Source organism: Equus asinus, chromosome 4 (genome assembly GCF_041296235.1).
Source record: "Equus asinus isolate D_3611 breed Donkey chromosome 4, EquAss-T2T_v2, whole genome shotgun sequence".
Lineage (NCBI taxonomy): Eukaryota > Metazoa > Chordata > Mammalia > Perissodactyla > Equidae > Equus > Equus asinus.
The window spans coordinates 68,222,729-68,247,511 of NC_091793.1; the positions used below are offsets into that span (position 1 = coordinate 68,222,729).

Below are 24,783 nucleotides of genomic sequence, written 5' to 3' on the forward strand. Positions count from 1 at the left end.
AGGGACCCCAAAGGCTTCATGATGGCTGGGGGCTTCTGGCCGTGCTGGGGGTGAGGTCCCTGCGGTGTCTGAGGGTCTGCTGTGTGCAGGCTCAGGGTGCACAGGGAGGAAAGGGTGCAGGCCGGCCCCAGAGCTGTTCACAACCCAAGTGCAGACAAGCCAGCCAGGCAGACTGAGAACCGCGGCTCACAGGCTGTTTCCATGGGTAAAGGGTGGGGGTCGGGGCAGAGGCCCATGTCTGCTGGGGCACTAGTTAAGGACAGAGAAGTTTTAACTGAGACTTGAAGGCTTCCAGTGAGATGTGTGTTTGGCTGAAGTACCAGAAATCTCTACTAAGAGTGGCTTAAACTTCAAAGGCTTCTAATGTTTAATGTTTAAAAATGATGTGAGAGACTGGAAGTCTAGAGGTGTTCTGGTGGCCCAGCAATGTCATCAGTGATGCAGAAGCCACACCCTCTCCACCCCGCCATGAACAAAATGGTGGTAACACTCCCTCATGACTGCAGTGTGCCTGCCTCCACTCCAGCCATCACATCTGCACAGTCAATGTTCAAGCCAGAAGCAAGGGCGCATCTTCCTCCCCTCCCTGCTCTTTCTTTTCAGGAAGGAAAATCTCTCACAGAAGGCCCCATAGACTTCCCCTAACGTCTCATTGGCCAGAATGAGTCCTTGCCAGGATCAATCACCAGAGGTGGGGGAGAGGAGGGTTGAGCAGTTGCCCTGACTGGCTTGGACCTACCGTGATTCCTCCAAAATGAGCATCCACGGGAAGAAGGCAGGGTGGAGTGGGCAGAGGCAGCTGTGTGAGCAACCAACTCGATCCTGCCATGAAGGAGAAATGGACAAGGGAGCTGAGGTTTCAAAGACAAGGGGACAGAAGAGCAGGAGGAGCAGCACATGCAGATCCTCAGAGATGCAGAGATGCAGAGAGCAGAGCCGCAGAGATGCAGAGATGCAGAGATGCAGAGAGCAGAAAGCAGAGACGTAGAGGAGAGATGCAGAGAGCAGAGATGCAAAGGCGCAGAGCAGAGAGCAAAGATGCAGAGGCGCAGAGATGCAGAGAGCAGAGATGCTGAGATGCTGAGATGCAGAGATGCAGAGGTGCAGAGAGCAGAGGCGCAGAGGCGGGAGGCGAGCCAGCGCGGGATGACTGTGGTTCATTCCCGCATGAGCACAGCACAGGTCGGGAGCAGTGGGCAGGGTCTCCTATTACTTTTGATGCCTGGAGGGAGGCGGGTCCTGGGCAATAGGGAGCTACTGAGAGACACTGAGCAGAGAGTGAAGGCAGGCGCAGAAGGAAGTCACAGGTGTGCAGAGGCCCCTGGACTTTGGGAGCTGAGCAGAGCCTTTCTGTGACTGGCAATAATGTTGCTAACAAATCCAGAGGCATCTGTCCCCACAGATGATTGTAACTGACAAGAGAGAGTAAACAGGACCTTTTGACTCCGCAAACCACAGCAACCTGGTTCTGATATGAGAAATTGCTCACTAAGAGCTGCTCTCCTCACCATCTCCAGGCTCACAGACAAGGGAGGAAGGAGGCCGGGCACAGGGGCAGGGTGACATCGGGGAGCCCAGTCACAGCTGCTCTGCTCCCCACACTGCGAACGTCCTACCTCTGAGCCGTTGTGTGTGCTGTTCCACCAAGCACACCCACACCCTGTCCCCATGCCCCCTGGATCAGATCGTGGTGATGCTCCGAGGCCACACCAGATCCCAGCCTCCACTCCCATCAGATGTCTCCTCCCTCCTCACTGAAGCCGTCCACATCCCTGGCTCCTCCTAAGGTGTTCTCTGGCCTCTTGTGGACAGATGCCCAGGCTTCCTTCTCCTCACAGTCCCCCAAGCTCCCAACCTAGGACCAGGTACACAGCAGGCGTTCAATACACGTTTAAGGCTGCAGAGTCCTGTTCACTATCCTCCAGTGTGAGGGCATACTGCTCTCCTTCCCACGCGGGCCCTAAAAAATGTCAGTGCACAGAGTGAGCCTAGTCGGGCTCACAGAGGGCTGGAGGGATGTGTCAGGGGTGTGTGTGTGTGGGCCTGGGCAGCGCCACCTGCCATGGGGACTGCAGGAAAGGGCTGCTCCTCCTAGAGCCCAGGCCCCCGTATGGCAGCCAGTCACCCAGCAGCCCACAGGCCCTCGTTCTCTCCTCTGGGGGCTGAGCTGCCCATGAACATCCACAAGGAAGCACTAGGGGGGGTCCGAGGGGAGTGGAGGGGGCAGGGCCAAGAGCATCCAGAGTCCAGGCCGCCTCGGGCAGCCGCTCCTGAGCTCTCCCCGGGCCAGGTATCTGAAACCAAGATCCTCAACCAGGGCCCCAGGAAATCTAGATTTTAAAAGTTAATGGCAACATTTAAAAACTGGAAGATTACAGACGAAATTCCAGCTGTCTAGCTTATTTTATGTATGAAGTGAGAAGATCTGGCCAACTGTGACAGTCCCTCAAGGCGACGCTCTTCTGGAGCTGAGCTGCAGCCGCTCTCTGGACAGAGCTTGTGCTCCCAGCTCGCCACAGTCCCCACCACTCCCTAAGCTTCTCCCTGCCCAGGTCCTTCCCTGCCTCTGCTGGCCTGACCCCTGGAGGCATCTGAGTTTGCGGTCCTCCCTTTAGCCCCGTGGAGCTTCACTCCTTCACCCGGGACGTGATCACAGCAGTGTCCGGCCTGGGTTAGACGCACGGGGAATGCAGCCTCAGAGCAAGGGTTCATTGCATGCCCCGAAGGCAGCTGAGAAGGGGTGTGGGTGGGCGAGGCCCGGGACCAGGGGCTCAGGGAAGTGTCCCCAAGGAATGCTGTGTCTTCTGACTCCAAAGCTGCACCCTGATCTCCTGCCCGTCTCCCACTCCCTCGTGCATCACTGTAGCCAGGCGTTCCACAAACCCTGGGCATGCTGGGGCCATGACCCCGGGGTCATCACAAAGGGCACCAGAAACAGGGACCCGTCCAACGCTCCATCTCCAGCAACTCAGAGAGCACAGCGCCACCATGAGGAAGCCACTGCTAGACCCACTTATAGTGAGAAACTGAGCCTCCAAAGGGACGAGGGACCGGTCCAAGGTCACGCAGACTTAGAAAGCTTAGAAGCCAGGTCTGCCGGTCTCTCACACAAGCAGACAGGCCAGCCTTAGGCGATGACAACCAGGTGACCTAAGCACAGAGCGGGCTGTGTGTGTCATGGTGGGGGTGGGGGTACTGGACAGGCAGGCTGAGGAACAGATGCCAGAAGGGCAGAGTCTCGCAGGGTGAGGGCACTGCTGTCTGGAGAGCAGAGGAAAGGCGCTCCGGCTGGAGGACCAGCTCGTGCAAAGGCCTGGAGGTGCTGCCGGATGAGAAACACGGCTTGTACGTGACAGAGGGGGACTCCGGAAGCCACCACCCTCATGTGTGGAGACCCCTGGACTCTTCCTCCTCCCGGCTTGCCCCTCGCCCTGGCAGCTGTGCCTCCATCTAAGTCTCTGTCTCCCTTCCTCCTCCTGCCCCGAGGCCCAGCCCCTGAGCCAGCTCCTCGTCAACATCCTGTGCTTTCCACATTGTCCTGTCTTGGCTCAGGCACCACAGATGCATTCCCTCCCTTGAAGTGATAATTAAATTTCTCATTACTGAGGGATACCTTCATGACATGGCCTCAAAGTTTAAAAAGAATTAACACTGGAAAAAAAATCCAGACTGTTAATGCCCTAAATGAGCACAGGGTGAGAGAAGGGCGCTCAGGTTCCTGGTGATGAGGAGCCCTGGTCCAGGAGGGAGAGAGGGAGGTGGTGAACTTGGCCCCCATGCAGCCCATGGGTAATCCTGTCGTGTATTCGGGGTTTTAGCCATCATCACATGTCTGAGCCCGTTTCTGCATTTGGCCCAGAGCCCCCCAGGACTCACAGGTTGGAGAGCCCAGGTGAGGCCAGAGGGGACTGCAGGAGGGGGTGGGGATCAAGAACGGCTTCATGGAGGAGGCCAAGTCTGAGCTGGGTCTCCAAGGATGAGCCATCATCTAGCCAGGGCCTGGCATCGGACAGGAACCAAACACATGATGAGCCAATGAGTGAGTGAACGAATGAACAGGCACCCACCTAACAGACAGGAGGGGCAGCCAGCCCAAGTCAAGGCTGAGACATAGGGCTCCCGGGGAATGCTGGGGGACTGCTGTGCGGTACCCGCCTCGCCCCCTTTATGGCTGTCTTGCCACCACAATAGCCGTGCTCTGCCCGCTCGGGAGCCCTGTTCTGCCCTCTGCTCTGGGAGGCTGCTCGCCATTCCCAGACACACCCACCTATGTCACCTCCGTGTCCCCGTGTGTAAGTGTACCAGCCTCTTGGGGGTTTGTGAAGAGCGGGAGGTCGGTGTGCAGCCCAAGGCTGAAGACGGGAGGGAGAGGGTCCTGGGGCTCCCAGAGGTGGCAGATCAAGAGGGTGGGGCACATTGGCGGACAGGGTCAGGAGAGCCCTTCTCTGGGGGGTGGAGGAGTCCGCTGGTGGGGGTTCCCTCACCCAGAGGGGCTTCATGGAGAGGAGGCAGATGTGGGGCAAGGGCTGAACACCATTTGGAACAAGTTGACTTCCAGAAGATCAGGGACACCCAGACAGAGCAATCTAGGAGGAACTTGACTTGGGGGTGAAGGTGCAACAGAGGGTCAGCGTTGGAGCTCGAGACCCAGACGAGATGGGGCGGAGGGGCTGGAGGACGGCAAGGATGTTCATTAACTGGGGTCGTCAAGGTGGAGACTGCTGTGTTGATGTCACAGCCTCCGGGTGCCTCACAGGGCTGGGCCCAGCGAGGCCATTAAATAGACACGTGCTGAATTCATGCAAATTCACCCATTTCCCTTCAAATCATAGAATAGGACAGAATTTGCTGAAATCAGGTTGATTAGCTAGAAAGGTGAAATCAAGAATCACAAACAATAGCGAAATACAGACTCAAGACGAAACTAAGCATCCATGCTAATAACTAAGTCTCTCAAACATGCAGCCCACTGTGGCCTCTGGGCCTTTGCACCTGCTGGTCTTGCAGCCTGGAACACTCTACCCTCTGCATTGCTTGCTCCCTAAACACCCTCAGGAATTTGTTTAAACATCCTCCTTGACTTAATTTTTCTCCCTGGTCCACATCCCTGCCTGACATTGTGTATATTTTCCTTCTTTTTTCTCTGTCTCCCCAACTAGGCTGACAGCTGGATGAGAATGGAGACCCCTGCCTGCTTCTCCTGCTGCACTGTGCCCGGTGTCCAGAGCCGGCCCACCAGCCACAGGGCCTCAGTGATGTGCACTGGGCCAGTGAACACTGCAGACCACACAGGAGCATACTTCCAGGAGTGCTAAGCGCCGTCAGTTCCTTCACTGTCCATGGAGCCCAGCTCTGTGCCCGGGCCTGACTTGCGCTGTAGGCATGACAGCCGTGAAGGAGACAAACTCTGCCGCCCCCTGGAGCCGACGTCACAGAGGGGCAAACAGTGAGCAGAGCACAGCAGGTTAGAAGGCAGCAGGGCCACAGAGGAAAAGCAGGGCCAGGGGACCAGGAGGGGGATGGGGGCAGTGGTGGGAGGAGACGAGAGAGGTGGAGGCCCAGAGGGAGCAGGGCCTGGGGGCTCCTGTGAGGACCTTCCTCTGGGTGGGGAGTCACGGGGGGGTGCTGAGCGGGGGCCGGGCCCTGAACACTGTGAGGGGAATGGGGTGGGTGATGGCAGGGAGACTGGGGTGGGGACGCTGTCACTGTAGACGGAGCAGGCAGGGAAGGCTCCTCAGGTGATATCTGAGCTGAGCCTTGTCTGGACCATGTTTCTAGCTTCTGTAACCTGACGCTTTAACATCTGTCCTGCGCGCACATGGGGACACGCCTTGTTCTGAATCCGATCAATTCGGCCTCCTGCCTCCCTCGTCATGCTGACCTCATCGCCCCTCCCCCCACCCCCAGGGAGAACCCTCCTTCTTGGGCCCACTTTTCAAACACAAACAGACCAATCCAGTGTCCATCCACACCCCAACCACCTCCTCTATTGGACACGCATACTCCAGGCCACTATCCCCTGCCCACATCCCCCAGGGTGGGTACCAGACAAGTAGGACAGCCCCGTGCCCCAGAGCCTGTGAAGTTATTCAGACCAGTCAGTCCGCAGCCTGCTCACCCTGCCTCACTGTTCCTTCCTGAAGAAACCATGGGAAAGGCTCCTGCCCGCAGTGTCCCCGCTCCCTCTGCCTCCTGACCACCCTGGGGCTTCCCCGTGTGGCCCTGTGTGGCCCTCCTTGGGGAACTGTGAGTAACCAGCTGTCTTTTCAATGGCATCATCTCCTGGTCTCTTGGCCTTACTGAACCTCAAATGTTCCATTATTACATCCTGTGTGGAACCAGCCCTCCCAGACCCTTTGCAGACACTCAGCATAAACAAAGGAACTGTGCACCCTGTTACAGTATCTTCGACAAGTTTAATATTTTAATATAAACTAGAGCTCCTTTTCCCCATAAAATTGGAGGCTCCATAAGAGTGGAGGGCACATCAGAAATTACACGGACAAGACCAGATCCAGACCCCTGGGACGTCCCGAAGGTCTGTCTCCCAGGCGGCGGGCTCGGGCCAGGGCTTGACCGAGTCCCAGGCTCTGCCTGCCCACTGTGCCTGGAGTTCAGTTGGTTTTGCAAATTCAGCTTTTAAACTTGTCAGTTTAGCAGAGAACTCCTCGGTTCCAAACTCATCTTTCCAGCAATAATCCAGTTACACCACGAGTGAGGCGGCCTGTTCCCTGAGGCAGGTAACGAGAATCTGCAGATGTCAGCAGGGAGAGAGTCAGCCCGGCCTATTTCAGAACAAGGGGCGTCTTTGGGAGAGAGTCGGGGTGCACAGTGTGGGAGCACAGAACAAGGGGACGCCCTGGGGGACACCAGATCCAGACTTGTTTCCTTGGGGGCGTTGACAGTCATGCATCAGATTTCCAGGGAAGTGCCCCGAGAGGGGAGTGGGTTGGAGTTGAGCTTGGCTGTCACCCCATGGAAAGGAGGGCTGAACATTGCAGACAGCTGTGGCCCTGGGCGCAGCCGGACCCAAGGGAGACCCCCAGAAAGTCCCCTTCAAGACGGCCATCCTGGTCAGGACAAGGTCCAGCTGCTGTAACAAGGGCCCACAGCAGAGTGGCACACAGAGCTGGCCCCTCTCCCGCACTCAGTCTGGAGGCAGATGGTTGGCACTGGTCTGGCAGCGCTGCTCCAGGAGGCTCCTGTCCCTGTCACCCCAGAGGAGCTGCCCTCGTCAGTGTGGTCAGGACGGAGCTCCAGCCTCAGAGCTCATGCTCCCGGCAGCAACAAGAGGGAGAAGCAGAAAGAAGGGCCTGCTTCTCTCTCCTGGGAAATATCTGGAAGCCGCACAAGTCACTTCCCTTCCCGTCCTGGGGGAGAGCTGGGTTCCACACCCAGCCCGCTGCAGAGGAGGCTGGGAACTCTGTGATCCTGGGTGGCCACATGCCCAGCTAGGAGTCAGGGGTTCAGTTGCTCTGAGAAGTGGACGATGCCATTGGGAGCCACCAGAACCTCTGCCAGACCCCTGTTAATGTTTCCTCCCACCACCCCACCACTCTGTACCCTTTCATGTTCCATGAAAAATGGTCCATCAGACCAATTGCATTAAGTAATTTGTAATTCAGGAGCCAGCTGAAAATCCTGGGCCGGCGGGGGCTTTCATTCGATGTGCTGGCAAATCCCTGGTGGGGCCCCACACTGACTCCGGTTCCCTCCCACCACAGCCCACTGTGCACGTGCAGCCAGAGGTGTCTTCTCCAATGGAGGCCGAGCACGTCTCCTCCTGCTCATGATCCCCTGCTCCTTAGAACCTGACCCAGGGCCCTTGTTGTGGAACTGAGCTTGGACTAACGAGGGAGCTGAGAGGCAGCTGCTGGCCAGCCAGCCAGGGCCCAAGCTGTCAGAAGAGAAGGAGAAAGCCTCATTAGCAGAACATGTCACTATCGGAGCTGACTGCTTTCCAGGCCTGAGCTGGGGGATGTCTAAGTTTGGAGATGCAGAGCACAGTGCACCATGGGAGCGGTCCCAGAAACAAGGGGTGCTGGTCCACCCCACTCCCCAGTCTCGCACCTGCCTCTGTCTTGTATGTGCCTGCCACTGCAGCCTCCTGTCTGGAATGCCTCCTCTGATTCCTGTGGGCAGAGCCACGCATCAGGCCCCGCTAGATGGCCACCTCGGTTTAGATGCTGTTCCGATGCTGCCAGCAGGGGGTGAGCGTGTGCTGTGCTGGGCACGTCCTGCCTCTGCCCCTGGAACAGGGGACTGTCCTCTAGTTGGGTCCCCGTCTTCTCTTCCCAGCTGGGCCGTGCTCTTCCAGTGGGATCTATGCCTGATTCACCTCGGGTAGCGCGATGGAGTCTGGCCAGGTGCCCGGCATGTGGGCTTCACAGAGGGTAAGCCTCATGGGCAGAGGATTTGTGGAAACTGAACAATTCAGTGTGAGTAAAGTGCAAGGAGGGGGTGGGAGTGAAAAGGGCTGCAGGGGACAGGTCACAGAGGGTCCCGAAAGCCCACTCAGGCAGTGGGACTGGCCCTGAGGGGAATGGGAGCCCTGGACAGATGCCAGGAGAGCAACATTGGAGGACCACACACTGGGCTGTTTGGCATAGAGAAAACCACAACGGGGGACCTGAAGGGGGAGCGACAAGACTCCCAGCCCATCCCCAGCCCTTTCTTGCTTCCCCAGGCCCTGCTCTCCGTGGGTGAAGGAAAATCTTCTCTGCCCGCTCAGATGCTGGGACCGTCCCAGGGCCGTCTCGTGAGCAGGTGGAAAGACTCTGCATGCAGTGTCACCGGCCTTGCAAGCAGCAGCCAGCGGCCTCCTGGACATCCTCAGGCTTCTGAGGAGCCCCTGCGGAAGCTCCCTGACACACGACCCTCCCTCTGGACCCCAAGATGTCTGGCTTCCTGTGGAGCTCCCTTAGACATGGAGCTGGGTGAGCAGCCCAGACCTCGGTCAGCACTCCCAGGGGGATCGCTCTGCGCCACTGTCATAAAAGGGAGATGTCGTCCCAGTGGACAGGCCCAACTCCTGCATTACAGTCAGAAAACTCAGCATCACGTGGAAATGACCCGAGGCTGCTTTGAGGGCCCAAACCCGTGCCGCAGTCCAGGCTCTGAGGTTTCACCTCAGTGGGGCTGAAATGCAGACCTGCAGTGAGGGTGGCCTCTCCTTGTGAGCCCTGGCGCCTCCAGGTCATCCTCTAGGTTCACTGAGCATTTGGACACGATGCTTCTTAGGCCACGGAGGTGCCAGCTCCCTTCTGAATTGAATCCATGCAGAGTGCCACTCTGGTTGGCACAGCTCTGTGGGGCACTGGACTGAGGCCTCTCGCCCACACGTCACCGCCCATCCATGTGTCCTCCTTGCACGGCCCCCACTCACAGCGGTAGGCACCACCCTGGGCCAAACCCCCACACTGCTGGCTGGCTCCGGATTCCGCGTCTCACCTCCACGTAAAATGCAGGGGGGCAGCTCCACCTCTCGCTCTGGGATGGGACCTGCCGGGACCTTACACGGGCTGTACCCTGTTCCACTTGCCAGGCCGGGTCCTGCTGGGCAGGCAGCAGCACAGGCCTCGGAGCACCTTGAGCAGCCTCTCTGGCGTTGCCTCTCTGGCCCTGGCTGCTGCCCAAGGGGGAGGCCGGGGTCGCCCCACTGGGGCGCCCAGGCTACTGGAAGTCTCTGTGGCAGCTTCCCTCCAGGGCCCCATGGCTGGGGCTGGCACTGTGGGAGGAGAGGACGGCCTTGGGGACCCGCTAAGGGGTCAGGCTGGGGGTAGTGGTGCCTGACTCCAGGCGGGGCAGGGTGCCAGGAGGCTCTGTGGCCTTCAGCACTGACTCCTGTTTCTCCTCGGGCCGCTGACGGCCAGCTTCATGGAGCCAGGTGGGCAGAATGGGCTCACTGCCACCATGTCGTCCGGAGCGTGCCGAGGCCCTCAGCTGCACCATGTAGGGTGGCAAAGCACCACAGCGGCTGCCCTCGGCAGATGGGAGGGACCTCCCGGTGCTGGCGTGGCCATCCCCCTGGGGCTTCTGGGACCTCAGGATCAGGAACAGGGCCCTGGTATTGTCATACCTTCGTGTTCTGAGGGACTCCAGGATTTGCTTCCACTGAAAACCCATCTTCATCATTGCTTCTGTCACCCAGGATTCCCTTGTGTCACAAGGCAGCTCCTATACGGGCTCAGTTTCGGCCAGCCCTGATTGACCCATGGGTCTCCCATGACCTCTTCTAAGGTCTTCCTCTTCCTGGGGTCAAGGGTCAGCAGGCCTCTCATAATTGGATGCATTCCAACAAAAGGAGCATGGGGAGCGAGTAGGCCCCTCTGAGCATGCTCTGCCGCACGTCACTGAAGTCCTCTCCCCAGAACGGCGGGGACCCGGTGAGCATGACATGGAGCAGCACGCCGAGGCTCCAGCCGTCAGCTGGGGGGCCGTCTTAGGGCTGCAGCCGCAGGACCTCCGGGGCCGTGTAGCCGGGGGTGCCACAGTAGGTGCTCAGTGGCCGGCCAGGGACCATGCTGCTGAGGCCGAAGTCGGCCAGCTTCGCGTTCCCCTCCGGGTCCAGGAGCACCTTCTCCAGCTTCAGGTCCTGGTGCATGATGCCCTTGCGGTGGCAGTACTGGAGAGCTGAGACGAGCTGCCGGGACCGGCCGCAGGCCTCCTCCTCGGTCAGGGGGCCGTGCTGCAACCGAGGGTCGAGGGTGTCCCCTCTGCTGATGTATTCTATGATGATGAACAGCGTCTCCTCCGTGTCGATCACCTCTAGCAGCTTTACAATGTGGGATGGTGCAATGTCTTCAAACTCTGCATTTCACCGAGGAGTCTCTTGGCTCTGGAGGAGCTCTGCTCCTGCTTCGGGGTGATTTTCACGGCAACCTCTGTCCTGGCCGGGATGTGCAGGGCCAGCTTCACCTGTGAAGGAGCCCTCCCCAATGGTCCTGAGGAGCTCGTAATCGTGAAGACAGGTCTGCCTGCCAGAGAGGTGGCAGCGAGGCCTGGAAGCATGGTGACCTCATAACTACACTTACTGACAATACCAACCAATGATGCTAACTATGCTTACTAACTACGCCAACAAACAAAACGTTAGTCTGCTAACTAATAGTGACTAATGATAGTAACAAGGCCACCGATGCTTGCTAACTTACTAACTATGCTAATAAGTAACACTAACTATACCAAAGATGCTAACTCTACTAACTACACCAACAATACTAACTATACTAACTGTAATAACAATACTAACTAAAAAATTGTTTTAAAATGTGAAAAAGAACAAAAAAAAGCAAGGAAAAATAAAAAATGAGAAAAGAACAGGTTTTCATAAATTCCATCACAGCGGCTCCTTATGAGGTGAGAGCAGGAAATGCACAGGCGTGGCTGGGGATGAACTATAGTGGTTGGCTCACTTTTTGGTCTCAAGATCCCTTTACTCTGAAACAAAGGGACCCCAAAGAGATTTTTTTTATTTGGGATATTAGTGATATTTACTTTATTAGAAATTAAAATCTGTAAGATGCTTCAGTGGACTTTTCATTTCTAATTTAAAAATCTCTCGTAACTTTTGGCTGTTAAAGATTGCAAAATATCTACACTTAAAATATTCAACTCCTTTTCTTTAAACTCTGATTAGTCTCAAAATGATCCTACCACTGAAGTGCTGTTATAATCCTATAGGAAAATGTTCTGTTGCATGAGACCTGAAAAGGGACATCATTAATGTTCATAAAGCTGAGAGGAAGAGAGCTTTCCTCATATTTTCCCAGTAAGATCAGGAGCTGATTTCTCACCAGAAACCTTGGAGGCCAGAGGGCGTGGGCTGATGTACTCAAAGTGCAGAAGGAAAAAGAATCCAACCAAGAATCCTATATCTGACAAAACTCAGGCCATAAGGGTGGGGCCATAACTCGGTAGGACCAGTGCCCTGACAAGAGAGGCGTGTATATATCACAGTTTTAAAAAGGAAAAAATGAGCAATTGTCCAACAAAATGATGGATTATTATTTTAAAAAGGGAGAGAGAGCCCCCACTTTGCTCCTCGCACATGCAGACCCATTGTCACAGGTGGACCCCCCTGGCCTCCCCTGGCAGCACCCAACCCCCCCATGCTGTCGCCAGCAGCAAATAAGACCCAAACCCAGGAGTTCCCATCAATGCATGTTCCAGCTGCCTGAATGGAAACCCCTTGTTCTAGAAGGACACTGGACGCGCTGTCTGGCAATTCCAAGTGGGCATCAGTGCCCATCACACCACCCTGTGTGCTGGCAGGTGATGGACTTGCTGGCAGAAACTCGTGCTGTCTCTTTGCCCCCAGAGGACAGGGACAAGGTGCAGACAGCTCTCTGTCAGTGGGACGACTCTCCAAGGCCAGTCGCAGGAAGCCTGAAGGAAAGCAAGCCCCACACAGGGAGAAAGGGCAGCCTGGGAACAGCGGGAGAGGGTGCTTGTCCTCGTTTTCTTTTCCATTTCAACACAGCCGTGCGGGAGGAAAGCAGGCGGGCTTGGTGCGTGTGTGTGTTGGTGTGCACGTGGGCTCACTTGCGTGTGCACGTGTGCACCTTGATCTCCATCTCCATCTCCATCTCTCCCCTGGGAAGCCAGCTGCCCTGCCTGTGAGCAGCCTGTGGAGAGGCCCACGTGGTGAGGACCCGACACCTCCTGCCACCAGTCGCACATGGGAGCTGAGACATAGATTTCCAGCCTGGGATGATGCAGCGCCTGCCGACATCCTGACTGACCCCTCGAGAGCCCTGAGTCAGAGCCACCCAGCCGTGCTGCCTTTGGGCTCCTGACCCACAGAGACCAAGACAATAAACATTGGCTGCTGTGGGGGCTCAGTGTTGGGGTCGTCCGTCCCTCCACAGGAGATAGACCCCTCCTCAAAGCCTGTCCACTGTCCTCTGCGTGGCGGCCTTCACTCAGGGCTCGCTGAAGCCGTCTTACTTACATCTGTTCACCGTCTCTGCCTTCCTCGTTAGGAGGAAGCCCCCGTGAGGACAAGGGATGTGTAGGTTCACTGTAGGTTCCCAATGCCACGCCAGCACAGAGGCTCCTTGACAAATGGCCGAGGTGCAGCAATGCAGCAGACCAGGAGCCCCATCACTGATGTCCTGTGTCTGAGAGGTGAGAACATGCCAGGGAACAAGCACGGGCCCTGAGTCAGGCCTCCCTGGTCCCAGCCCCGGCCCCAGCCCCAAGGGACCTCAGAGTCACCCAACCTGTAGGAGCCTCAGTTTCTGCATCTGTGCACTGGGGATGATAGTAACAGTTAGCCCCCAGGATGCTGAAAGGAGACAAGGCACACGCCTGGCACAGAGCAGCTGATCAATCAAGCTGCTTCTCTCACCCTCCCGCCTGAAAGTATAACATGAGAATGTGAGCTCCCTGTCGCTAGGCTGCAGGTGACTGCTCAGGGGCAGACCTGCAGTGAAGGAGGGCAGCTGACATCTGTAGTAGAGGATGCGTCCCCATGCGCCAGAGCCAGCATCCTCGTGCCCCGAGCAGAACAGGCTCCAGGGGACTGTTGGTTCTGTGAACCCAGGACAAAGCTGGCCCCAACCTCACGCACTAACAGCAACACACGGCAGAGTCCCATTTAAACCAAGGGTGGCACATGCAGAGGATGCCCTTGAACCCCATGGAGCATCACCTCCGATCCCAGGGCTGAAGCAGCACTGAATGATGTGGGGAGAAGAGGTAGAGAGGGTCGGGCAGAATCCTGGGATGGATGATGCCTGTGTGCAGACGTGGTCCTGGCCTCAGCATTGGGTGGGGCACTGGGCAGCTGAGAGCATCCTGGGTTCCTGCCCACGAGGATGAGAACCAGGAACAGGACGACCGTCCAAACTGGAGTGAGCAAGTGCAAGGTCACAGAAGTAACCTCACACCTGTTAACTCATGGCCCAGGGAGTGTCCCCAGCAGGACTTCCAGAGCCGGGACGAGGCTTTCCACGTGTGCATGCTTAGGCCATGGATGCCTCAGCTTGTGCGGTGCCAGACACAGGCCTGGGGAGGAAGATTCTGGAGCAGGAGTTTATCTGGGAGGTGGAGGCAGGAAGGTCAGGATCGACAGAAGGAAGAGACGGTGGCTAGTGAAGGCTCCTATCGAGCTGCTCAGCACTGTGGGGCCCAACTCTGGACACCCACCACCGTGGACAACAGGAGCTTGGTCCACCAGGGAGCCTTGGCAGCCGGGGCAGAGCACACTGCTCAGACCTCTCCCACCCAAGGGGTGAGGCAGCTGGGGTACCGGGTGAAGGTGCTCCTGGGGGACAGCAGTTTTCCACACTTGAGCCTGTCACCCAGGGGGCGAAGGAGTCTCCAGCAGTAAAGAAAGTCCCCAGGCAGACAGTGCTGGCAGCTGGAAGTCAGGCCAGAGGTTGAGGAGGCTAGGGTGAGGGGCTCTGAGAGACAGTGCTCCTGGGACCAAGAGAGAGCCACTCACTGTTCTCCTTGTAACACAGTAGATAACTGAGGCTTCACGTGGCCTTCGGGAGGTCAAGGGTGCAATGATCATTTTTGTCACTCTTATCTGACTTCTCTGGTGGACCATACGGACTGACTCACTCAACACGTGTGCCAGCCCCTCCCTCTGTGCTTGGCTGCATGGGAGTCTCTGGAAAAAACTGAAACCTGCATCTCCCTGACTCCCTTGCAGCCAGGGTTCTGCCAGTGGCCTCAGCTCCTCTGGACAGATGCCTGCCCGAGATTTAAAAGGTGGAAGTGAGCCACCAAAGGTGGTGGAGGATGGGGCTCCTGGCTGGCAGGGAACAGAGGATCTGGTTGTCCCACAGCAGCATGCTCCAGCATCTGGGCCTGAGCATCACAGGCAGTGGGGTTTCCGTGGCAACAGTCTTGGGCAGGGTTAGTGATTGTCCAGGTGACTATTAGTGTTGTCCGTGGCCATGGGGCATCCAAGCTTGGTCCCCTGGTAGTCCTGGCATCTCAGTCCTAGCACCCATGAACAGATTCCCTCTGCTCAAACCAGAAAGAGTGTTCTGTCGTCTGCAACTAATCACTGTGACTGGCACCATCACTTTTAAAGCCATTTAGTGAAGGACGATTTACAGAGATGTGGACAAGTTGAAGGGAACCAACGAGGGATGCCGAGGCAGTCAGGAGCTGGCCGCAGCAGACGCTGTTACACCCTCAAGGCCAAAAGGGCAAGGGGAGAAAACAGCAGTACCAGAGCCCAGAGAGGGCTACAGCTTTAGCAGGGGGCTGCCCAGTGGAGCCATAGTCCTGGAGGTGCTGAGGCAAGGAGAGAGTGGAGTTTACACACCGGGCCTCTCTCCTCCCACCCTCCCATGTCCTGTTGGGCTCTCCCATTGGCTGAACCCAACTCGAAGCCAGAAGGAGGGGAGTGGGGATGAAGCAGTCTCCTGGGGTCAACTTCCCGGGGTGCAGAGCAGGGCGGGAATGACTCTGGAAGGGCAATGGAGAAGAATTAGCTCATTATATTGTGAGCACTATCTCATGTCAGTAGCTATCCCTTGAAGACAGTGTTCTTAATGCAATCCCAGCTGAACAGAGCCTGGTACATAGTAGGTGCTCAATAAATGTGTGCTGATGAACGAGGGTTGATGGCAATAGTGTGGCAGATACGTGCTAAGATTCCCTACCTTGTGGTCACTGTGAGGTCAGCGGTCACTAGCAATCAATGGTTTCCCCAGCTCCAGTCCTCCTGGCATGTACAGTGACCTCAACAACGACCTCAACAGCTGTGCACCCAGCCACAGCCCAGGTGGCCCTTGGGTCAGACCTGATCTCTGAGGACTGACCTCTGCCCAGGAGCTCGTGAACAGCTGGGATTTCTGGACTCTGTCCCCACCCAGGCTGCCCCTTCCTCTGCATGCGTTTATTCCTCTGGGCCTCCTGGGCGAGCCCTGTGGATGCTCGGTGGATGCAGGATGAGGAGGCACAGGCCTCCAGCCCCTCTCACTGGCCCTGCTGGCCCCCCCAGACTCGGGTACCTGCAGCCCCTTGTTCAGCAATCAAGCGGCCTAGGCTTCAGGCTGGGCCAGGCACCGTAGGAAGGTACGGCTGCAGAGCCAGTCCCTCCTTTTATAAACCAGGATGCCGACGCCGCCCAGGGTCACAGGCTGGTTGGGGGCAAAGCCAGGACTCAAAGCAAGACGCAGGCCCAAGGCCGTGGCCCTTTTTGCTACACCTCACGTAAACTCTGTAAACCCACTCTCTTCTAAGGTGGCACAGGATAGCATGTGCCATTCACCTCACCAGGGTTGTAAAGTTCAGAAACTACCCCATATGAAAGTGTCTGTGAACCGACAAACGCATCTCGGGATCTGGACTTTTCCCCAGAGCCCTGCACTGTGACTGGACACACGGGTGCTCAGTAAATGCTTCGGATGGGGATGGGGCATCCTGCCCTCCCAGCGCTTCCCCTCACCCCTCTGCTCTGCTCCACCCGCCCTACTCACCCAGAGCTCCGGGTACCCAGCTAGGTGGCCCCCACAGAGGGCAGGCCCGCTTGTGGAGATGTTGGCAGCCCAGGTGGGAGAGACCGACAGGGACCAGGGAGGACGGTGTGCAAGTGCACGCAGAGCGCACCAGGCTGCCGTGGGAACGGGGGCTTGTAACCAAGGATGAAAACAGGTCTTACCTCGGGTGTTGCCTTCAGCTTTTGAGAGATGGGTGTAAGGGGGCGTGGACAGAAAATTAAATGAGTTTCCCGGTCTCGTTCTGTTCCCATTCCAGGGCCATCACCGTCCTGAGTTTATGCTCTTTCGATGGAAAAGAGAAGGAAGACACAAAGATACTTGCACACACCCGTGAACTTTGTGTTTCAGGCGGCTCCGTGTTGCATGATCGCATCCTGATATCTGTTTCTCAGAAAGGCTCTGTGGCCTCGGGAGACACCGGCCGGGAGGGCCGGGCATCGAGTGGCCGCAGGATCGCTGCCAGAAGGCAGGTCCTCACCTCCTGGTCATGAACCTCTGCGACCCGCTGCCAGCTTCGTGCCCAAATCCCACGACTCGTCTCAGGGGAGAGTCCAGCCTTTGTGGGGTGTGGTTCTTCACTGCACCCAGCAGCAGGAGGGGGTGAACGATGTGGTGGTAACAAACAGCCCCAAATCCGTGCCTAAACCCACAAAGGCTTATTGTCGTTCTCACGCCCTGTCTGTCACGGGCTGGCGGTCTCTGCTCCACACCGGCCTTACTTGGGGACCCAACCTCTCGAGGCCACAGGGGAAGGGAAGATGGAGACACTCGGCTCTCAGATGCTTTCACAGGGATGTGGCCCCTCTCACCTGTCAAATCCACTGGCCAGAGCTGGTCACGGGGCCATGCCTCCCTCCAAGGGGGAACAGTCAGTGGGGACAGAACCCGGTCGACAGCAACATTTACACAAGTGGCAAAGAGCACAAGGCACTCCCAGCATGAACTCCATCCCGCTCACCTCTGAGGGCCTCGAGGCTTCCTCGGGCCCCGCCGTGGAAGATCACCCTTCCTGCCCCTCTGGTTCCACTGTCCAAGGGAGAGTGCGCTGGGGCCGGGACTCTAAATGCTGCCTGGGGTGAGGGGGGTGTGTGTGTGTGTGAGTGGGTGTGTGTGAGTGGGTGTGTGTGAGTGGGTGTGTGTGAGTGGATGTGGTGTATGATGGGTGTGGGTATGGTGTGTGTGTGGTGTGTGTGGGGTGTGGATGTGTGTGTGTGGTGTGTAGTGCATGTGTGGTGTGCAGGTACCTGTGGGGGAGGGTGTGTGTGTCCTCTGTGGCTCCGGCTGCTGGGCAGAGGCCACGTGGGTGGGCCATGTGGTCCCCATGGAGACCTCTGTGTCAGGAATGGCTGAGGCCTCTTCCCTTAGAAGTGGGTATTTGAAGAACAGTCACCTAAACGTGGACTCTCCCGAACTCGGAGACTCTGGAACTTCAGGGCACACGTCACCTCATGGGGAAGCTGTGAGCAGGGCAGCACCCGGTCCTGGCCCAGACGGGCTGACGCCATGCTTCTCCCGGACCCGCATGGAACAGAGCCCCGGGCAGTGCAGGAGCTTCCGGCTCTGGCAGCGGATCTAACTTCACCCTCCACTGTCCCTCCGTGGAGGAAGTGTTGGGAAGAGCCCACTTCACAGAGCGAGACCTCAGGCCAGATCACACCCCCACACTGAGGACACCTCAGTGACTGACACGCTCCAGCTGTGGCTCCCAGGTGCCCTGGGTGCAACTGCTTCAAATCTGTCCACCAAGAACGCCCCACAGGGGCTGCTCCCGGGATCTGCAGGAAGCTTCGTGCTTCACAAAGGGATGCAGCCGCCTCAGTTGTAGAAGCCCTGGGTGGTCCCTACTTCACCAGCGAGGCTGCAGCTTTGAGAGAGAAAATAGCACAGACTTCGCATGAAGGCTCCAGGGTCCCATCCCGGCCCCAGCAGAAAAATTGTGTGTCCATGGGCAAGTTACTTAACCTGTCTGAGCAGCTGCTTCCCACCTAGACTGGGGACTACTACCTGCCTTTCTTTCGAGGGTTGTATGGTGATTAAGTGAGATAATGTAGGAGACAGCCTGGCACAGAGCAGCTGCTCCCAATGTAGGAGCTGTGATATTGTTCCATGGAGGGAACTCCACGTGCGACTGGGCAGACAGGCCGAGGGGAAGCCTCCCACTGAGGGCCTGGGCAAGTCTGAGAGCTCCGCCCCTCGAGGAGCACCAAAAGGCAGCCCCGCCCCCTCTACTGAGGGCAGCCTCACCAGCCCAGTCAGGGGCACATGGGCCCAGCACTTTCACGAGGTGCTGCGAGCCAGCGGCTGCATCACCCCAGTGGCTCCCTCCACGGGCCCAGGGCCCCTGCTCACTGGCACTGTGGTCGTCTCCAGGCCTCTGGCCCCTGCCCTCCCCTGGGTTGTGGGTTCCCCCTTCCTCAGGCTGACGGAAGCTCTGAGCAATTAGCAGGTCTCCCCTTGCTCAGCTGAGGATCTGATCACGAGGCCAAACAAAATCGACTCACATGGACGCGAGCACGTTCCTGGCAGCTGTGCTGGCTCAGGCAGCAGATGGCTCCTGACGTTCGTCTGGCTGGCAGGGACGGCCTCGGGTGCGGGATCCAGAAGGGGTGGAACAGGAGTGGAGACAGAGGGAGCTGTGGCTCTGCCGTTGGGAGGAGGCACCAGCAGGCAGGGCCCGACTCCCATGGGGCCCCGAGGGCTGTGGCTCTGCAGCCTGGGACTCTGGATGAGTATCCTCTGCAGGGGCTGAGTCCAGACCTCAAGGCTGGGACATCTTTCCTCCCCAGTGACCAGCACAGGACATCAGTGGGCCAGCTGGCTGGTCCGGACCTGGGGATGGATGCTGAGGGTGGCCTCCAGCTGCCACTGGGAGCAACGTCAGAACCTTATCTAGAAGGTACAAGACCGGTGTTCAGAGGCGCTGCCACAGCAGCATCTCCCCTGTGGGCCCCTGAGAAATGCGGGCTGAGCCGACCCCTCACAGGCAGAGCCTCTGGGATCTGCCCACTTGTCACATTCCTCCCCTGCCGTCACACTCAATCACGTGTTCAGCAAAGGATTCCTGACACTGATGCTGTCCAGTCCTGGGAACGAGGGAGGGTGCGTGGCCTTGCTGCTGCCCAGAGAGAGGTCTCGGCTGGTGGGGAGTCAGACACGCGAATAAGACTCTGCCGCAGGGCTTGAAAACGCCATGTAGGGCAGTACTGCCAACTCTGACTCACATCACGGTCCCTGGAGACGGCTCCAAAAGTGTCACACAAGCCACTTCCCAGCAACCTCGCCTTGTGAGTAAAAATGCACTCGACCTCCTCAGGCTACCACTCCGCACCAGGCACTGTTCGAAGAGCTCTACAAACACCAACTTAGTAAATTCTTAAAGCCACCCTAGGAGGCAGGCATTGTCACCACTGCCACTTACAGATGCAGAAACTGAGAGGGAGGGAGGGTGAGTAATGTGCCCCGGGCAGCAAGTTGCAGAGCCAGGATCTTACCTGGGTGGTCTGGCTCCGAGGCCAAAGGCTGCCGGAGAGGCACCTACAGATTTGCCCCCGGCCAGGGGCTCCTAGTCTGCCGGAACCCTGGTTCCACTTTCTTTCCCACTTCAGCAAATCCACCAAGACAGACCTGCTTCAGGCCTGCAGCCTGTTCACAGCAGTGGGACCCAGAAGGGTTCTGCCAGGTTGAGCTCTGACCAGGACCAGCTGAGGGGACTTCTGCTGGGGGAACAGGAAGGTGAGGGAGTCCCTCTGTGGGGAAAAGGGCTGGGACCTCCGTCTTTTCGCACGTGGATGATGCTGGGAAAATTCAACACTGACCCTGATTTGAGGTCTTGGAAAACCGAGCCAGTGAGCAGAGAAACAGTGTGCAACTGCTTGTGCTGTGGGAGGCAAGCAGAATTAGGGCCATGCCGTGCACTGTCCACGCCTGACCAGCCGGTCAGTGTCCAGGCGTGGGACCCTTTTTGGACAGCAACAGTGGTCTATAAACACAGAGGGTCCGATCATAAAGCAATGACACTGCTGTCCATGTGGACTGTGCATGCCACCCCTGCCCCCTCTACGTGGGCTCTGGCTCCAGTTGGTCCCTTGGGCCTGGGCTCCGGCTCCACAGTTGGTCCCTTGGGCCTGGGCTCCGGCTCCACAGTTGGTCCCTTGGGCCTGGGCTCCGGCTCCACAGTTGGTCCCTTGGGCCTGGGCTCCGGCTCCACAGTTGGTCCCTTGGGCCTGGGCTCTGGCTCCACAGTTGGTCCCTTGGGCCTGGGCTCCGGCTCCACAGTTGGTCCCTTGGGCGGGGCCCCAGCTGATGCCCTCCAGCCCTTCACAAGGCCTGCAGGCCCAGCAGCAGCCACCGATTCTTGCAGAATCCTGTGCAGCAGGCGGGTCAGGGGTAGGGTAGAGGGGGTGACAGCAGGAGTCTGGACCTATTGACACGGTTTGCCTTTGACTTGTGGCAGGGAGCCAGGCCTCTGGGCGGACAAGGCTCCAGGAGGCTGGGACTGGAAGAAGCCCAGGACCAGGGCGGCTTGAGGCCCGGTGGCTCCAGGCCGTGTGAAAGACACCCTGTGCTCCCCAGGCTGCTGGAGCTCAGCGCACAGAGGCAGGGGGTAGGGGGGTGGTGGCGTGCACCTGCACCCGGGGAAGGACAGGGCAGGATGGGCCCTGGACCTTGGCTACTCATGTCCACTGGCCTTTGCTCTGAATAATCCGCGGCTGCTTTAAAGACCACTCTGCAGTTCTTCTCACTCATTCTGCCTCAAGCTGGGAGCTCTCAAGCATCCCAGCGGGCTGAAAGGCTTCAGTCACCATCAACAACAACACAGCTGTCTTTTCAAGGAGGCACAGTCACCAGGCGAGGGACGTCCCAGGAGACAGAGCATCTGTGAACTCCACAGCAGGGAGAGGAAAGGGCAAAGGACGTGCCCCAGACACTCAGCTACCAAGATGGAACCGGGAGACATTCCTGACCCTTGACCTCTGACATTCCCCTCCTACAGCCCCAGACTCAGTCCACCACCAAATGCCGTCAACACTACCTCCTAGATGTGGCCCGTCCTGCTCCTGCCCATCTCCACTGCCACCACCAAGTTCAGGCCACCATCATCTCTGCTGCCTTACCACAATGTCCCCTCCCCCATCAAACTGGGCACTCTGCCCCCTCAACCCATTGTCCACACTGAAGTCACGTTCTGAAATCAAGCATGCCCACGTCCTGCTCTTGCTGCATTCTCAAAGGCTCCCACAGTGGCCAGAGTGAAGTCTAGACACCTCACCATGCCCACAAGGCCCCGCGTGCTCCGGGCCCCTCCAGGCCCTTCGGCCTCCTCTCCCACACCCTCCCTTGCACTCCGTGCCAGCCATGCTGAGTGTTGTTCTCTGGCTACTGGACCAGTTATCAACTGCGAATCCATCCTTCTCCGCCTGCTCTGAGAACATGGAGACGGACCCTCTGAACATTTCTCTCCAACCGGCACATGCTGATTGTTGTCAGTGGAGGGCGCTGGTGGGACACTGGAGTGGGACTGGAGTTTTCTCTTCCTGACTCCAGTGCGCTCCTCTTGTCAGGCTCTCGCAGGGCAGTTTCTCCCACAGTGGGCTCCTCCAGAGCACTGTCTCCCAGGGTCCAGAGGCTGCAGTGTGCCCGCCCTGGCAGTGCGCTGAAACCCCTTCAGAGGCTTCGCAGTGGAGCGCCACTGCTGAGGCCCCTCCTCGTGGGCCACTTCCCAGCATTCCCTCAGGCGGCTTTGTACCGAGTTCTGAAGTGGGGCACCTGCTGTGGATGGCTTCCCTGTTACCTGCCACAGGGGACTTCCAGCGAGTTCTGCCAGTCTGGTGCCTGACTGAGCCTCCTCTCACACCAGTGAGCCCCGCAGGCACGCCTCCACTGAGGTCCGCATCCGAGCCCCGGCAGGGCAGGACTGCTCCTTCTAGCTGGTCTTCATGCACGCAGAGCTCTCCTGATTTCTTACACACTCCTCCCGCTTCCCTCCAACCCCGTTATAACAGTGTAATAATTCCTCACAGAGTAATAATTCCTCATATTAAACTTCCCCTGTTCCAATCACTGTGGGCTTCCGTCTCCAGGCTGGGCCCTGACTGACACAAAAACCACACAGACTGCCCCAGTTCTGTCTCACCTCTGTGCCTTGCTCTCCCCACCTGTAAAATGGGGATGCGAGGATTGTTGGGCAAATTACATGAATTAATATCCGTAAAGGTTTCAGCACATCAGGGTTATAGAGGTCTTTGATGTTATTAGCATTAGCTTCTCTCAGCTCACACTCCGGGGTTCCAGCAACAGGGTCCCCTCTTCCGGGAAGGCCTTCCTGACCACCTCCCATGCCAGGCTGAGGTGGGGGTGTCCCCTGTGCTCCTGCACTGATCTGGCCCTCACGCCCTTGCTGCACCGACCTCACTGTGTTGTTCCTATGGGTGTCCTGTCAGACAGTGGCTTCTGCAGGACTGCCAGCTTTGTGAGGGCAGGGGTGTGCGCCAGGACCTCACACGGCACCCGAATGACTGAGGGCGTAACCGTGTCCGTCCAGGTGCTCTGGGAAACAGACACCAAGGCAGGTGATGTGAGAGAGAGATGTGCTAGGGGAAATGCCTGCACGGGACAAAGTGGGAGGGAACCCGAGAAGGTGGGAGAGCCTGCCCACCACGATGCAGGCCTGACACTGAGAGGGAGAGCAGGAAGGAAGGCGGATTGGGAAGGAAGGGTCCCAGACTTCGGAGTAGTTCCAAGATCTGCCCAGGCCACTGTGGAGTCCTCGAGCCCCTCACTGGAGGGGTCCTGCCTCACTGGAAGGGTCCGCATTAGGACTGCCACCACGATCAGTCGTTGGCTGAGGGCAGCCTGTGGGAGGCACGGCCTCAGCGCAAACATGCTGGTGGATCTAGAGAAACAACAGCTGGGCTGTCAGTCAGTTCTGCTCCCGCGGCAGATCTGAGCAGCACATTTTCATGGCCGCCACAGGAACTGACAGACAGAAGGTTGGCCACACCCCAAGGACACAGGGCCAAAGGCAGTGATGCCAGAATCCGTCACCTGGATGCAGGGAGAGGGAGCGGGGCCACGGACCCCCTGAGTAAGCCTTCATATGTATACAAATATATATAGTGGTGAGCCCTTATTTATATTGACTGAATAAGTTCCTTCAATATTTCACCGTAACAGAACTACTTCCTGTTACGAAATTGAATTTCAGAAATTTTGTGAATTTCCTTTCAATTATTACCATATTTTCATTATTGCAATCATCATGCAAGTACTACTCATATTTTTTTTTTGTTTGGTATTTATAACTAATAGCTCTACACGTTTCTACCATAGGCTTCATAATTACACTTTTTAGTGCCTGAACGCTATTCGACAAAGGGATGTACCACAATTTCCTAAGTCATTGCTATTCAACATTCCCATTATTTCTTTTTGTTTTTTTTTTTTTGTATTATAGCTAATGCTCTTATGTATCTTTGGGCATATATTATTTCCTGTTGGGTTATAGCTCGAGGATACATTTCTAGATTTGAAGTTACTGGATCAAAAAATACAGTTTTGTGATTGTATCAAGTTTTCCCAAACTTCTTTCTAAAAAATTACGTCAATTAATAATGTGTACTAGTTATCTATTATTGCATAAAAAATTACCATAAAACTAAGTAGCTTAATACAACCCACGTTTACTGTCTCGCTGTTTTTGTGGATCAGGGGTCTGGGCACAGCTTAACTACGTCCTTCGATTCAGGTCTCTCAGAGGCCACGGGGAGGGTGTCGGCTGAGGCTGGGGTCTCATCTGAAAGCTTGACAGGGGAAGGATTCTCTTCTAAGCTCACGTGGTGGGTGTCAGGATTCAGTTCCTCGTGGGCTGTTGGACTGAGGGCCTCAGTTCTTAGCCCGCTGTTGGTCAGGGCCCACCCTTAGCTCCTTGCCATGTGGGCCTCTCCAACATGGCAACTTGCTTCATCAACACATACATCCAAGAAGGTGACAGTCTGCTAGCAAGACAGAAGTCACAATCTTTTGTAACTTCATCACAGAAGTGACATCCCCTTTATGTTGCTGTACTCTACTGTTTTGAATCACGGGAACAAGGGGAGAGGACGACAAGGCCAAGAATACCAGGAGCAGGGATCATTGGGGCCCATCTTGGAGGTCGCCTACTACAACTGTCACCAAGACTATACGCTTGGCCCAATCTTACCACAACCTCACTTACACTGAATGTTCCAGTATTTAAAAACTACCAGCAGAGTAGGTGTAAATCACTGTCTCCCATTTTAATGCCCTCTTCTCCAGCCTGGGATCTCCCCCTGGGGTC

General features: G+C 57.0%; 1 long non-coding RNA gene across 1 annotated transcript; it reads right to left on the reverse strand.

Annotated features, from left to right (window-relative positions):
* Nucleotides 1-15,038: 15,038 nt before the first annotated feature.
* LOC139045084 (uncharacterized) lies at nucleotides 15,039-19,471 on the reverse strand. Its single transcript, XR_011502752.1, has 3 exons — nucleotides 18,968-19,471; nucleotides 16,628-18,330; nucleotides 15,039-15,429 (listed from the first exon to the last, which is right to left on the reverse strand). It is a non-coding gene; the product is annotated as an uncharacterized lncRNA (long non-coding RNA).
* Between the last annotated feature and the right edge of the window lie 5,312 nt (nucleotides 19,472-24,783).